Source organism: Bos indicus x Bos taurus, chromosome 19 (assembly GCF_003369695.1).
Source record: "Bos indicus x Bos taurus breed Angus x Brahman F1 hybrid chromosome 19, Bos_hybrid_MaternalHap_v2.0, whole genome shotgun sequence".
NCBI lineage: Eukaryota > Metazoa > Chordata > Mammalia > Artiodactyla > Bovidae > Bos > Bos indicus x Bos taurus.
The window spans coordinates 32,400,454-32,414,530 of NC_040094.1; positions in this window are offsets into that span (position 1 = coordinate 32,400,454).

Below are 14,077 nucleotides of genomic sequence, written 5' to 3' on the forward strand. Positions count from 1 at the left end.
GAGAGGAAGAATGCTAGAGCGCCCTGAACGGCCCCGCCCCTGGTCTCTTTTTGGTTTCCCCTGGCTGTTCTTTCCGGGAATCCTCCCTCGTCTGGGCGGGGCTTCCGGGGGCGCGGGGCGGGACTTCCAGGCACAGGACCGGAAAGGAGATGCGGGCGGAGGAGCGAGTTCTTGGAGTGGGCTTAGGCTCACGCGCTGGACACCGGTTCCTACCTCTTTTTTTTTTGTTTTTTTTTTTTAAATTTTATTTTATTTAACTTTACAATATTGTATTGGTTTTGCCATATATCAAAATGAATCTGCCACAGGTATACATGTGTTCCCCATCCTGAACCCTCCTCCCTCCTCCCCCCCCATACCATCCCTCTGGATCGTCCCAGTGCACCAGCCCCAAGCATCCAGTATCGTGCGTCGAACCTGGACTGGCGACTTGTTTCATATATGATATTATACATATTTCAATGCCATTCTCCCAAATCATCCCACCCTCTCCCTCTCCCACAGAGTCCAAAGGACTGTTATATACATCAGTGTCTCTTTTGCTGTCTCGTATACAGGGTTATTGTTACCATCTTTCTAAATTCCATATATATGCGTTAGTATACTGTATTGGTGTTTTTCTTTCTGGCTTACTTCACTCTGTATAATAGGCTCCAGTTTCATCCACCTCATTAGAACTGATTCAAATGTATTCTTTTTAATGGCTGAGTAATACTCCATTGTGTATATGTACCACAGCTTTCTCATCCATTCATCTGCTGATGGACATCTAGGTTGCTTCCATGTCCTGGCTATTATAAACAGTGCTGCGATGAACATTGGGGTGCACGTGTCTCTTCCTACCTCTTCTGAGCTGTTCCCTTAGACGAGTCAACCGCTTGTGGTGGTGGTTAGAATTAAGATGTGATGAGATAAACTATATAGAGCTTTACCATAGGAGTTTTGCTAACTTTTATGTTGTAATTCGTATGAATACACGTTTCAGATGTGTTTTACTGGGTTTTGGAAAGAAAAGCAAGAATGGGAGTTAAGAGAACAATCTCTGGAATAAGAGAGTCTTTTATTAGTCGAGTGGTCTTGACCTCTCTGAGCCTGTTTCCTTAACTGTAAAGTGGGGGTAGTCAGTTTTTACTTCGTAAGGTTTTATTTTTTAAATATTTTTGTGTATTTATTTGGCTGTACTAAGTCTCAGCTGTAGCACGCAGGATCTTTAGCTACAACGTGTGTGATGTAATTCCCTGACCAGGGAATCAAACCTTGGCCCTTTGCATTGGGAGCATACAGTCTTAGCCACTGGACCATGAGGAAGTCCCATACTTCATAAGGTTTTCGAATTAAATCACCCAATGGTATAGTAACAGCTTTGAGTGGCACTGTCATGGACCAGGCACTCAATGAATGGTGGTAAAAATTGGAAAGGAAATAAAGTGTTTCGACCGACATAAAATATTTTAAAAAGCTGTTGGTGGTTAAAGAAATGTTGCCCAGGGACAGTCATGGGGTAGACAGCCCAATAGAGACCTTTTGAAAAGCTAAACAAGACTTAGCTCCCCTTTCAAAGCCCCTGAGAGATTTCAGTTAAACCATTTGGAATACAAGGGACTTCCTTAAATGGGGATGACCCTTTTTTTACCTGGACATTCTAATCAAATATGAAACTGGTTCTGTGGAAGAATACCACACAACTGTGTAAAAACATTTTGTACTTGAAGAAACCGTTACTGAAAGGAAAACTTCATTTCCATTATTTTAAACATTTCCAGGGCTTAATCCTGAAACAGTGATGACACTACCATCCCCAAAAGTATTCAAAATAAACATTTGAGCAAGAAAATCAAAGGCAGCCTATGGAATGGGAGAAAAATATCAATCAGTATGTGCCAATTATCTGATAAGTGGTTAATATCCAACATAGATAAGGAGCTCATACAACTTAATAGCAAAAAGTCAAATAAAATTTTGAAATGAATGATAGACCTGAATAGACATTTTCCCAGAGAAGATATACAAATGCCCATCAGGTACATGAACAACTGCTCAACATCACTAATCATTAGGGAAATGCAAGTCAAAACCTCAGTGAGCTATCACCATACACAGGTCGGACTGGTTATTAACAAAAAGACAAGCAATAACAGGTATTGGTCAGGATATGGAGAAAAGGGAAATTTGTACACTGTTGGTGGGAATGTAAATTGGTTCAGCCACTATGGAAAACAGAATGGAATTTCCTCAAAAAAAATTAAATGTGGAACTACTATGCTGCTGCTGCTGCCAAGTCGCTTCAGTCGTGTCTGACTCTGTGCAACCCCATAGACAGCAGCCCACCAGGCTCCCCCGTCCCTGGGATTCTCCAGGCAAGAACACTGGAGTGGGTTGCCATTTCCTTCTCCAATGCAGGAAAGGGAAAAATGAAGTGAGGTCGCTCAGTCGTGTCCAACTCTTCGAGACCCCATGGACTGCAGCCTACCAGGCTCCTCCGCCCATGGGATTTTCCAGGCAAGAGTACTGGAGTGGGGTGCCATTGCCTTCTCCATGGAACTACTATAAGATTCCGAAATTCCATTTCTGGGTATATATGGAAATGAAATCACTAAGGAAATGAAATCGGTATCTCAGAGATATCTACAACCCTGTGTTAATTATTTACAATAGCCAAGACATGGAAACAACCAAGACAAGGACACAACCTAATAGATGAATAGATAAAATATGGTAAATATATACAATGCAATAGTTCTCAGCCATAACAAAGATTTGCAACACCATGGGTGAGACTTGAGGGCATTGTACTAAGTGAAATAAGTCAGAGAAAGACAAATACTATATGATCTCACTTATATAGAGACTCTTAAAGGAATTCACAGAAACAGAGAGGAAATTAGTGATTACCAGAAGCTGGGAGCATGGGAAAATAGGTAGAGGTGTTCAAACTGTACAAACTTCTGGTTGCAAGATGAATAAGCTCTGGAGATGTACAATACAGTAACTATAGTTAGCAATAATGTATTGTTTACTTGAAAGTTACTAAGAAAGTAGATCACACACACACAAAGGTTACTTTTCATGGTGATGGATATATTAACTAACCTCATGGTGGTAATCATTTTGCAATATGTACTTATATCAAGTCATTACATTGAAAACCTTCAACTTACACAATGTTATGTGCCAATCAAAGCTCAATAAGGCTGGGGGGAAAACAGAAACAAAACCAAACCAGTGGACCACCAGGGAAATCCCTTCATTCATCATTAGATGCTCAGCACTAAGCACAGTCCCTTAGCGACTGAACAACAACAACTGAGACCTGGAGGGAACCCAGGACATGTTTGCTGAGGGCGCGGAGGAGCTGCCCAGTATTAGTTTGCTCAGGCTGCCATAACATAACAGCACAGGCCAGGGGGCTTAACAAACAGAAATTAATTTGCTCACAGTTCTGGAGGCTGGAAGTCCAGGCTCACGGGGTCCGCAGGGCAGATTTCTCCTGAAGCCTCACTCCTTGGCTTGCAGATGGCCACCTCCTCCCTGCTTCCTCCCTGGGCTTCTCTTCTGTACGCATCCCTGGTGGTGCCCTCTGTGTGTCTGAATTTCTTGGCACTCGTCTTATCTGACTAGGGGCCACCACCATGGCCTCCTTTTAACTTAATCACATCTTTAAAAGCCCTCTCTTCAGATTCTGTCACATGTTGAGGTCCTGGGAGTTAGGGCCTCAACACATAAATTCAGGGAAGGAACACAATTCAGCCCCTAACAGCTGACTCCAGCTCTCCTCTCCTCCGCACCCTTCTATTCAGGACACCTCAGCGTTCCTGTGTCTCCTGCCCCTTGACCTTCAAAGGGAGAATGTTTTGGTTCCTCTTTTCCTATGAGCCCAGCTGGTAGCTCTGAACCTGGTCTGAAATGAGGGTCTCACAGTCTCTTGCCTGAGACAGGCTGTGAGGCTGCGCCTCTCCACCTGATGGGAATATTGCTCTCAGGCAGCAGGTGCCCTCAAGTGGTGCCAGATTGGAGCAGTTAAGTCTTCTAGATCCTGATTCAAAATTATAAATCAGCTACTACTTCAATTAAAAACAACAACAACAACAACAAAACCTTCTAGATCCTCAGCTCATGTTCAGAGCCGTCCACATCCTCCATGGAGCATGTTCTGAGTGGCTGCTCCCATGTGCCTGCCCTGTGGCCTGGCTGCCCGGGACCCCCGGTCAGACCTGGAGGACCGGTCCCATTCAGACTGAGCCCCGCACAGGGTCAGATCAGATCAGATCAGTCGCTCAGTCATGTCCGACTCTTTGCCACCCCATGAATCGCAGCACGCCAGGCCTCCCTGTCCATCACCAACTCCCGGAGTTCACCCAGACTCACGTCCATCGAGTCAGTGATGCCATCCAGCCATCTCATCCTCTGTCGTCCCCTTCCCCTCCTGCCCCCAATCCCTGCCAGCATCAGAGTCTTTTCCAAGGAGTTAACTCTTCACATGAGGTGGCCAAAGTACTGGAGTTTCAGCTTTAGCATCATTCCTTCCAAAGAAATCCCAGGGCTGATCTCCTTCAGAATGGACTGGTTGGATCTCCTTGCAGTCCAAGGGACTCTCAAGAGTCTTCTCCAACACCACAGTTCAAAAGCATCAATTCTTCGGCGCTCAGCACAGGGTCAGGGCTCAGGCCAAGTCCAGAGGGATGCAACACGCGCCATCACCACTAGAGGCCGCGGTGGCTCCTACTTTCAGTGTTAGCTCCTTTTAGAGTTTATTTCCAGGGCTACCAAGTGCTTAGCACACTGCTGCCCGTAAGAAAAACTTAGGCTATTTTGCCAAAGGGTTTACGGACTGGTGGGAGGTTGGCAAATGTTGAGGGGGGATATTTCCCCCCTGTAATATTTCCCCCCTTCAGTATATACCGAAAAATATTTCAAGTATTAATTGAACACCCACAGGTGGTGTTGGGCTTGCCTGGTGGCTCAGCTGGTGAAGAATCTGCCTGCAGTGTGGGAGACCTGGGTTGGATTCCTGGATTGACAAGATCCCCTGCAGAAGGGAAAGGCTACCCACTCCAGTATTCTAGCCTGGGGAATTCCATGGGCTGTATAGTCCGTGGGGCCGCAAAGAGTCAGACACAACCGAGCGATTTTCACTTCACTCAGATGGTGCTAGTGGTAAAGAACCCGCCTGGCAACGCAGGAGACACAAGAGATGCAGGTTCAATCCTTGGGTTAGGAAGATCCCCTGGAGAAGGGAATGGCAACCCTCTCCAGTATGCTGGCCTGGAGTCCCATGGACAGAGGAGCCTGGCGGGATACAGTCCATGGGGTCGCAAAGAGTCAGACATGGTTGAATGACTAACCCTTTCTTTTCTCTCCAGTCATTATGACCTTCCCTGAGTTCCAAAGGGCAGGTTGCTAGTAAAGGGAGGAGAAACCACCCAAAGCAAGATTAAAGGGACCAGAGAAGTTCATAAAGATTAGGAGATGGACCACCTGAGACTAAGGGCATGCAAGCCCTGCTCACACCTTGATCTTGTCAGAGCCCGCCTTTGACCCACTGTTAATGAAAACCCTCATCAAGTTCTCTAGAGTAGTCACATAGTTTTTCAGGGCAGAGGCCTGGTGTGTCTCCCTTTGCTTGGCAAGGCAATAAAGCTATCCTTTTCTACTCCACCCAAAATCTTGTCTCTGGGATTTGATTCGGCACCAGTGTTCAGAGAGGTTGAGCTTTTGGTAACATTGTGGACTGAATTGCGCCCCCCACCCCCCGCAAAGTGTTAGTCACTCAGTCGTGTCCAACTCTCTGTGACCCCGAGGACTGGAGCTCGCCAGGCTCCTCTGTCCATGGGATTCTCCAGGCAAGAATACTGGGGTGGGTTACCATTCCCTTCTTCAGGAAATCTTCCCAACCCAGGAGTCAACCTGGGGTCTCCTGTATTGCAGTCAGGTTCTTTACCATCTGAGCCACAAGGGAAGCCCCATCCCCTCAAAATTCATGTGTAAGAAAGGCAATGCCAAAGAATGCTCAAACTACCGCACAATTGCACTCATCTCACACGCTAGTAAAGTAATGCTCAAAATTCTCCAAGCCAGGCTTCAGCAATATGTGAACCGTGAACTTCCTGATGTTCAAGCTGGTTTTAGAAAAGGCAGAGGAACCAGAGATCAAATTGCCAACATCCGCTGGATTGTAGAAAAAGCAAGAGAGTTCCAGAAAAACATCTATTTCTGCTTTATTGACTATGCCAAAGCCTTTGACTGTGTGGATCACAATAAACTGTGGAAAATTATGAAAGAGATGGGAATACCAGACCACCTGATCTGCCTTTTGAGAAATTTGTATGCAGGTCAGGAAGCAACAGTTAGAACTGGACATGGAACAACAGACTGGTTCCAAATAGGAAAAGGAGTATGTCAAGGCTGTATATTGTCACCCTGTTTATTTAACTTATATGCAGAGTACATCATGAGAAATGCTGGGCTGGAGGAAACACAAACTGGAATCAAGATTGCTGGGAGAAATATCAATAACCTCAGATATGCAGATGACACCACCCTTATGGCAGAAAGTGAAGAGGAACTCAAAAGCCTCTTGATGAAAGTGAAAGTGGAGAGTGAAAAAGTTGGCTTAAAGTTCAACATTCAGAAAATGAAGATCATGGCATCTGGTCCCACCACTTCATGGGAAATAGATGGGGAAACAGTGGAAACAGTGTCAGACTTTATTTTTCTGGCCTCCAAAATCACTACAGATGGTGACTGCAGCCATGAAATTAGAAGACGCTTACTCCTTGGAAGGAAAGTTATGACCAACCTAGATAGCATATTCAAAAGCAGAGACATTACTTTGCCAACAAAGGTCCATCTAGTCAAGGCTATGGTTTTTCCTGTGGTCATGTATGGATGTGAGAGTTGGACTGTGAAGAAAGCTGAGTGCTGAAGAATTGATGCTTTTGAACTGTGGTGTTGGAGAAGACTCTTGAGAGTCCCTTGGACTGCAAGAAGATCCAACCAGTCCATTCTGAAGGAGATCAGCCCTGGGATTTCTTTAGAAGGAATGATGCTGAAGCTAAAACTCCAGTACTTTGGCCACCTCATGCGAAGAGTTGATTCATTGGAAAAGACTCTGATGCTGGGAGGGATTGGGGGCAGGAGGGGAAGGGGACGACAGAGGATGAGATGGCTGGATGGCATCACTGACTCGATGGACGTGAGTCTGGGTGAACTCCGGGAGTTGGTGATGGACAGGGAGGCCTGGTGTGCTGCGATTCATGGGGTGGCAAAGAGTCGGACATGACTGAGCGACTGATCTGATCTGATCTGATCTGATCTGAAAGCCTAATTCCCAGTACTCTGATTGTATTCAGAGAAAGGGCCTTTAAACGAGTAATTAAGTCAAAATGAGTCCTTAGGGTCCTAATGCAGTCCTCCTGGTGTCCCTGTAGGAAAAAGAAATTAAGACTCAAACACCAGGGATGCTCCAGGAGAGAGGAGAACCCAGTGAGGACATCGGGGGAAGACAGCCATCTGCAAGCCAAGGAAAGAGGCTTCTCACAAAATCCAACCTTGATCTCACCCTCCCAGCCCCTAGAACTGTGAGAAAACATGTTCCTGTTGTTTAAGCCGCTCTGTCTGTGGTATTCTAGTACAGGAATCAGCCTAGCAAGTTGACACACCCCACTTCCAGGAAGCTGACATGGCCCCTGGGGAGCCTGGGGACTCAGAAACCATGAGGTCTGAATTTTCTGCCAACCCAGCATGGCGGCTTAAAACAGAAATATCTGAGGGTAGGCCCTGGTGGTCCAGTGGCTAAGACTCTGCACTCTCAATGCCGGGGGCCTGGGTTTGATGCCTGGTCAGGGAATTTGATCCCGTGTGACGCCACTAAGAGGTCGTAGGCCACAACCAAAGATCTCATGTGCTGCAACTAAGACTGGGTGCAGCCAAATAAATATTTTAAAAGGGATGAAGAAATATGTGAAGGTAGAACTCTAGCTATGGCTTTCTACACTTTTTTTTTCGCTGATAGCATAAGCATGTGTGTTAGTAATGGCTATTTTCTGGGCACAGTGGATAACGTCAGGGAAGTCTCACAGAACATAAGGCATGCTTGGGATTTTGGAAAATTAACAGGAAATTTCAAGGATAGCAAGATGAGGAAAGTTATTCCAGCCAGAGGGAAGAGTAAGGAGATATGAAAGATAGGGATGTATCCAGTGAGTGTCTACTCTGTGATGGGCATGCCTCTGTGAATTTAAATGTGCTCCTCATCTAATCCTCACCACAGTCCTGCTGCCTGTAGCCTATTATTATCCCATTTCACAGATGGGAAAACCAAGGCAGAAAGGGATTAATTCACCCGAGATTACAAACTTCATAGGTAATGGAGAGATTTACTCTAATTTTTCACCAGTAGATACCCTGTATGTAGAAAGCAATGGCTCCCCACTCCAGTACTCTTGCCTGGAAAATCCCATGGATGGAGGAGCCTGGTGGGCTGCAGTCCATGGGATTGTGAAAAGTTGGACACGACTGAGCGACTTCACTTTCACTTTTCACTTTCATATATTGGAGAAGGCAATGGCACCCCACTCCAGTACTCTTGCCTGGAAAATCCCATGGACGGAGGAGCCTGGTAGGCTGTAGTCCATGGGATCTTGAAGAGTCGGACTCGACTGAGCAACTTCACTTTCAATTTTCACTTTCATGCATTGGAGAAGGAAATGGCAACCCACTCCAGTGTTCTTGCCTGGAGAATCCCAGGGATGGCGGAGCCTGGTGGGCTGCCATCTATGGGGTCACACAGAGTTGGACACAACTGAAGTGCCTTAGCAGCAGCAGCAGCAGACACCCTGTATTCTGCTTTTCATTTCACCAGGGTAGGTAGGGGTAGGGCCATGAGGAAAAGATATATTTATGTGTATTCTGTAATGCTTTTGTGGAATCACTGTATTAGTCAGGGTTCTGCAGAGAGCCAATAGGATGTACACACACACACACGTGTGTGTGTGTGTGTGTGTTGAAAGAAGATTTTATTTTAAGAAATTGGCTTGTGTGGTTGCAGCTCCATGCTTTCACTGCAGAGGTTTTGGGTTCATCCTTTGGTCCCTAGTCAGGGGACTAAGATCCTGAAAGCCATGCTGTGTAGCCAAATTAAAAAAAAAAATTATGTAGGGCAACCCAGCAGGTTGGAGACCCAGGAGAGTTATAGTTGAGTCCAAAGTCCATCTGCTGGCAAAATTCCTCCTTCCTCCAGGGTGGTCAGTCTCAAGTGGCTTCAGCTGATCAGATGAAGCCAACCCAGATTATGGAGGGGTCATCTACTAAGTCAATGATTTAAATGTTAATCTTACGTAAAAAAAAAAAAAAAAAAAAATACATAGAAACATCTTAGAATGATGTTTGACCAAATATCTAGGTACCATGGCCTATCCATGGGCTTCCCTCATAGCTCAGTTGGTAAAGAATCTGTCTGCAAATGCAGGAGACCCCAGTTTGATTCTTGGGTCAGGAAGATCCACTGGAGAAGGGATAGGCTACCCACTCCAGTATTCTTGGGATTCCCTTGTGGCTCAGCTGGTAAAGAATCCACCTGCAATGCGGGAGACCTGGGTTTCATCCCTGGGTTGGCAAGATCCCCTGGAGAAGGGAAAGGCTACCCATTCCAGTATTTTGGCCTGGAGAATTCCATGGACTGTATAGTCCATGGGGTCACAAAGAGTTGGACACGACTGTGACTTTCACATGGCCTATGCAAGTTGACATATAAAATTCATCACCTATTGGTTTAGATGGGCTCATTTAGGAAACTGAATTAAAGGTAGTCTTGTCTGATGGGAGGAGAAAATAAAGATGCCAGGGTTGTTGGGGCGGGTGTGGGGGGGCCTCTGCTAGCGTCCCTTGCTGAGCAAGCATCCCACAGGGAGCTGGCTTTGGTGAATTTACAGGCATCTGAAACATGAGCGCCCACGCAAAAGCAGTGTCAGCTGTGGGTTTTTGAGCTCAACCTCTGGACCTGGTAAGTTCTTCTCTTTGGGAAGCTCCCTGGCCCCCACTGGCCAGATGCTACATGCAGCCACACCCTGTCTGGGCTCTGCTGCCTCCCCGGGACTCTGACCCAGGAAATCAGCCACAGAAACTTTCTCTGAGACCCACCTGAAGTCCTGCTCCCGGATCCACAGATTGGGGGGTATTTTTCCAGAGGGACGTTGAGGCAGGAATTCCTCCTCTCCTTCAGGAACTTGAAATAACCGTCCAGAAAGTTTCTTCATTCTCTGCTCTCTACTTGGCCCGATCCGTCCCATCAGTGAGCCTGGCTCCTTTTATCCCAGGGCAGAGGGGAATCCTGGGGGGAAAGTCAGTTACAATTTAACGATATTATCCCACCTGATTCGTGACCATCAGCCACATCCCCCTGTATTTTACTCTCTTCTCCTCTGCGTCCCCAGCACCCACACTTCGTGACGTCATAAAGAGGAAGATGTGTTCTGAAGTCTGGAAACACCTGCCTGTTACTTACTCAATACCACAAGCTCTTACTTTATAAGAGGAAAAAAAAATCATAAAAGACCTTGAATGCTGCTTTTTGTTCATAAGCATTTTCCTTCTCTCATTTTTTCCTCTCTCCATAACTGAAGGGAGCTGGTAGCAGCTCCTCTGCTTTGCAGCTCAGCTGGTAAAACGCCTGGAAAGCAGCCAGTGGCCTGGGTTCAATCTACTGATAAGTCATCAATTTCTTTCTCACCCAAAACATCTGGTTTCGGATCCTGAGTTATGAGCTAATATTAAATATAAAAGTTTATAGCATCACATATATAATACTGCTGATTAGAAACATCAAGAAAAGTAATTGACTGGAGGGGACTCGGAGTGACCAGCTGGTTGAACATCTGGATGGGATCCAAGAGGCTTGAATCCCCGATCTGTCCATTCTTTCTTGGTCAGTAATATCTGGTCTGGGATCTTTAAAAAAGAGTTCGACTCTCTTCCTTGGATACCACTTTTGCCCAGTGTTTTATACACAAGAAATGGGCATGTGTGTTCACTAGGAAAAACTAAAATAATTATAGTTTTTATCCTCTCTTGCATCCGTTCTTGACGGGCCTTTATTGGTTTTCATTATTTCCTTAGCTGCGGGGTGTTACCAGCAGTGACCACGTGGTGGCAGTGAACCCTCGTCCTTCGCCCACGGGCTGAGGTGGTGGCGAGGGGAAAATGCCCGGACCCATCCTTCTCCATCTGGCTGGCAGCTGAGCCTCCCCGGGAGGGAGAAGAGTTCCTGCCAGTCTGGGCTTTGTTCTCAGGGGGCTTCGCTTGACATCTGTTACTCAGTGCTCCGCAGAATTCCTTTGCCAACTGCATCCGAGTGACCAACAACCTGAAGTTAACCAAGGCAGTGTGTTCTGTTAGCGTAACCCCTCCCCGACCCCCCGGAACACCACGGATTTCTCCGTCTCTCCTGATGTTGCGTTTGGGTCCAGGATTTAAGGAGGCCAGTGGTTTCTGGAATCTCTTTTCAACAGGCTTATTTCCAGGACATTAGGCAGAGAGCAGGCGCATCTCAGACTGTCTGAGGGTGGCTGCTCTAAACCCCACCTAAGTCCAGGCTCAGGGAGCAGGAATTTGAGGCTTGATCACCCAGATTTGCCACTTTCACGTCACCATGTGATTGGGAGGGGATGGGGGGCGTCGCAGGGGGATGTGCTGGATACAGAGTAGCATCCCGATACAGGACACAAGGGATGCACCACAATGTGTGTGCGGCCCCACGGACCGCACCCGCCAGGCTCTCCGTCCATGGGGTTCTCCAGGCAAGAGTACTGGAGTGGGCTGCATTTCCTTCTCCAGGGGATCTGCCCCACCCAGGGATGAACCCAGGTCCCCCGCATTGGCAGGCAGGTTCTTTACCACTAGCACCTCCTGGGAAGCCACTGGCTACAGAGTAGCGTCTTAATCTGATCTCCTACTCCTTCCTTTTCTTTTTTCTTGCCTTTTGTGTCCAGAACATTATTGCTTGAGGCAGAAGGGCGGTTGGGCCTTCCTCAGGACACTCAGGAACCCACTGCTTCAGGCGGGAGGAAATCACCATTGCAGCCCTCTTCCTCCAGAGCCTGGAAGGCTACTGCTTCAGTCGTGTCAGACGGCAGCCCACCAGGCTCCCCCGTCCCTGGGATTCTCCAGGCAAGAACACAGGAGTGGGTTGCCATTTCCTTCTCCAATGCATGAAAGTGAAAAGTGAAAGTGAGGTCGCTCAGTCGTGTCCGACTCTTAGCGACCCCATGGACTGCAGCCCACCAGGCTCCTCCATCCATGGGATTTTCCAGGCAAGAGTACTGGAGTGGGGTGCCATCGCCTTCTCCAGTCAGTCTTTATTGAGTGCCTGCTAAATTCTGAAATAGAAAGACAAGGGCGAGTGAATTATTAAAAATCTATAAACTATCTCTGGAAACTTATCTTTTGAAAAAGAGCCACCAAGAGCAGAAGTTCTCAAAAATGTGGCTCCTGGGCCAATAGCATGAACACAGCCCAAAAACTTACTACAAATGCAGACTCTCAGGCCCACCCAGATCCACTGAATCTGAAACTCTGGGGTGGAGGGGTGGGGGGGCACCAGTGGCCTGGGGCTATAGCCACTGCTCCAGGGAGGGGATTCTTGGGTTCTTATTTTTTTAACATGTAATTTGCCTACCATAAAATTCATCTTTTTATTATTATTTTTTAAAACATTTATTTGGCTACATCAAGTCTTAGGTGCGGCATGTGGGGTCTTTGTTTTAGTTGTGGCCTGTGTAATCTTTAGTTGCAGCATGCAAACTCTTAGCTGGGGCATGTGGAATCTAGTTCCTTGACCAGGGATTGAACCTGGGTCCCCTGCATTGGGAGCTCTGAGTCTTAGCCACTGGACCACTAGGGAAGTCTCGGGAGGGGATTCTGATGTCCACTCGGGCTTGAGAACCAGGGTGTTTGAGTACACCCTTCCCCACCTTACCTGCTTCCCAGGTGGCGCTAGTGGTAAAGAACCCGCCTGCCAATGCAGGAGACAGAAGAGACAGGGTTTCAATCCCTGGGTCGGGATCATTCCCTGGAGGAGGTCATGGCAACCCACTCCAGCATTCTTGCGTGGAGAATTCCATGGACAGAGGAACCTAGTGGGCTAGAGTCCATAGGGTCGCACAGGGTCCAACATGACTGAAGGGACTTAGCACTCACATCTTCTTCCCCTACCTTCTTTGTTGAATTCCTTTAAGAACCAGGTACAGGATTATCTTGGTCCCTGCCCTTGGAGAATTTGCAGATTAATGGGAGAGACAGTAAAAATCTGGGTCCATGATCATAACAGTAGAGGACCTCTCGTGTGCTGTGGTCACAAGCTAGAGGCCCCTCACAGCTTTGAACAGCAGTGAAATGGGGTTGCAGACAGTAAGACCTGAGTCAGGAGTAAAACTGTTGTTGTTGTTCAGTCACTCAGTCATGTCTGACTCTTTGCGACCCAGTGGACTGCAGCACGCCAGGCTTCCCTGTCCTTCGCCATCTCCTAGAGTTTGCTCAAACTCATGTCCATTGAATCGGTGATGCTATCCTGTCATACATTCTATGCTATACCATCTCATCCTCTGTCGTCCCCTTCTCCTCCTGCTTTCAGTCTTTCCCGGGTCTTTTCCAATGAGTCAGCTCTTTGCATCAGGTCACCAAAGTATTGGAGCTTCAGCTCCAGCATCAGCCCTTCCAGTGAATATTCAGGGTTGATTTCCTTTAGGATTGACTGGTTTGATCTCTTTGCTGTCCAAGGGACTCTCAAGAGTCTTCTCCAGCACCACAGTTTGAAAACATCAATTCTTTGGCTCTCAGCCTTCGTTATGGTCCAACTCTCACATCTGTACATGACTACTGGAAAAACCATAGCTTTGACCATACAGACCTTTGTTGGAAAAGTGATGGATGTCTCTGCTTTTTAACATGCTGACTAGGTTTTTCATAGCTTTTCTTCCAAGGAGCAAGTGTCTTTTAATTTCATGGCTGCAGTCACCAACAGAAAAATATGTACAAGCACTTCTCAACCCCCCTTGCGCTGCTCTGAGTCAGCAATGGTCTAAAC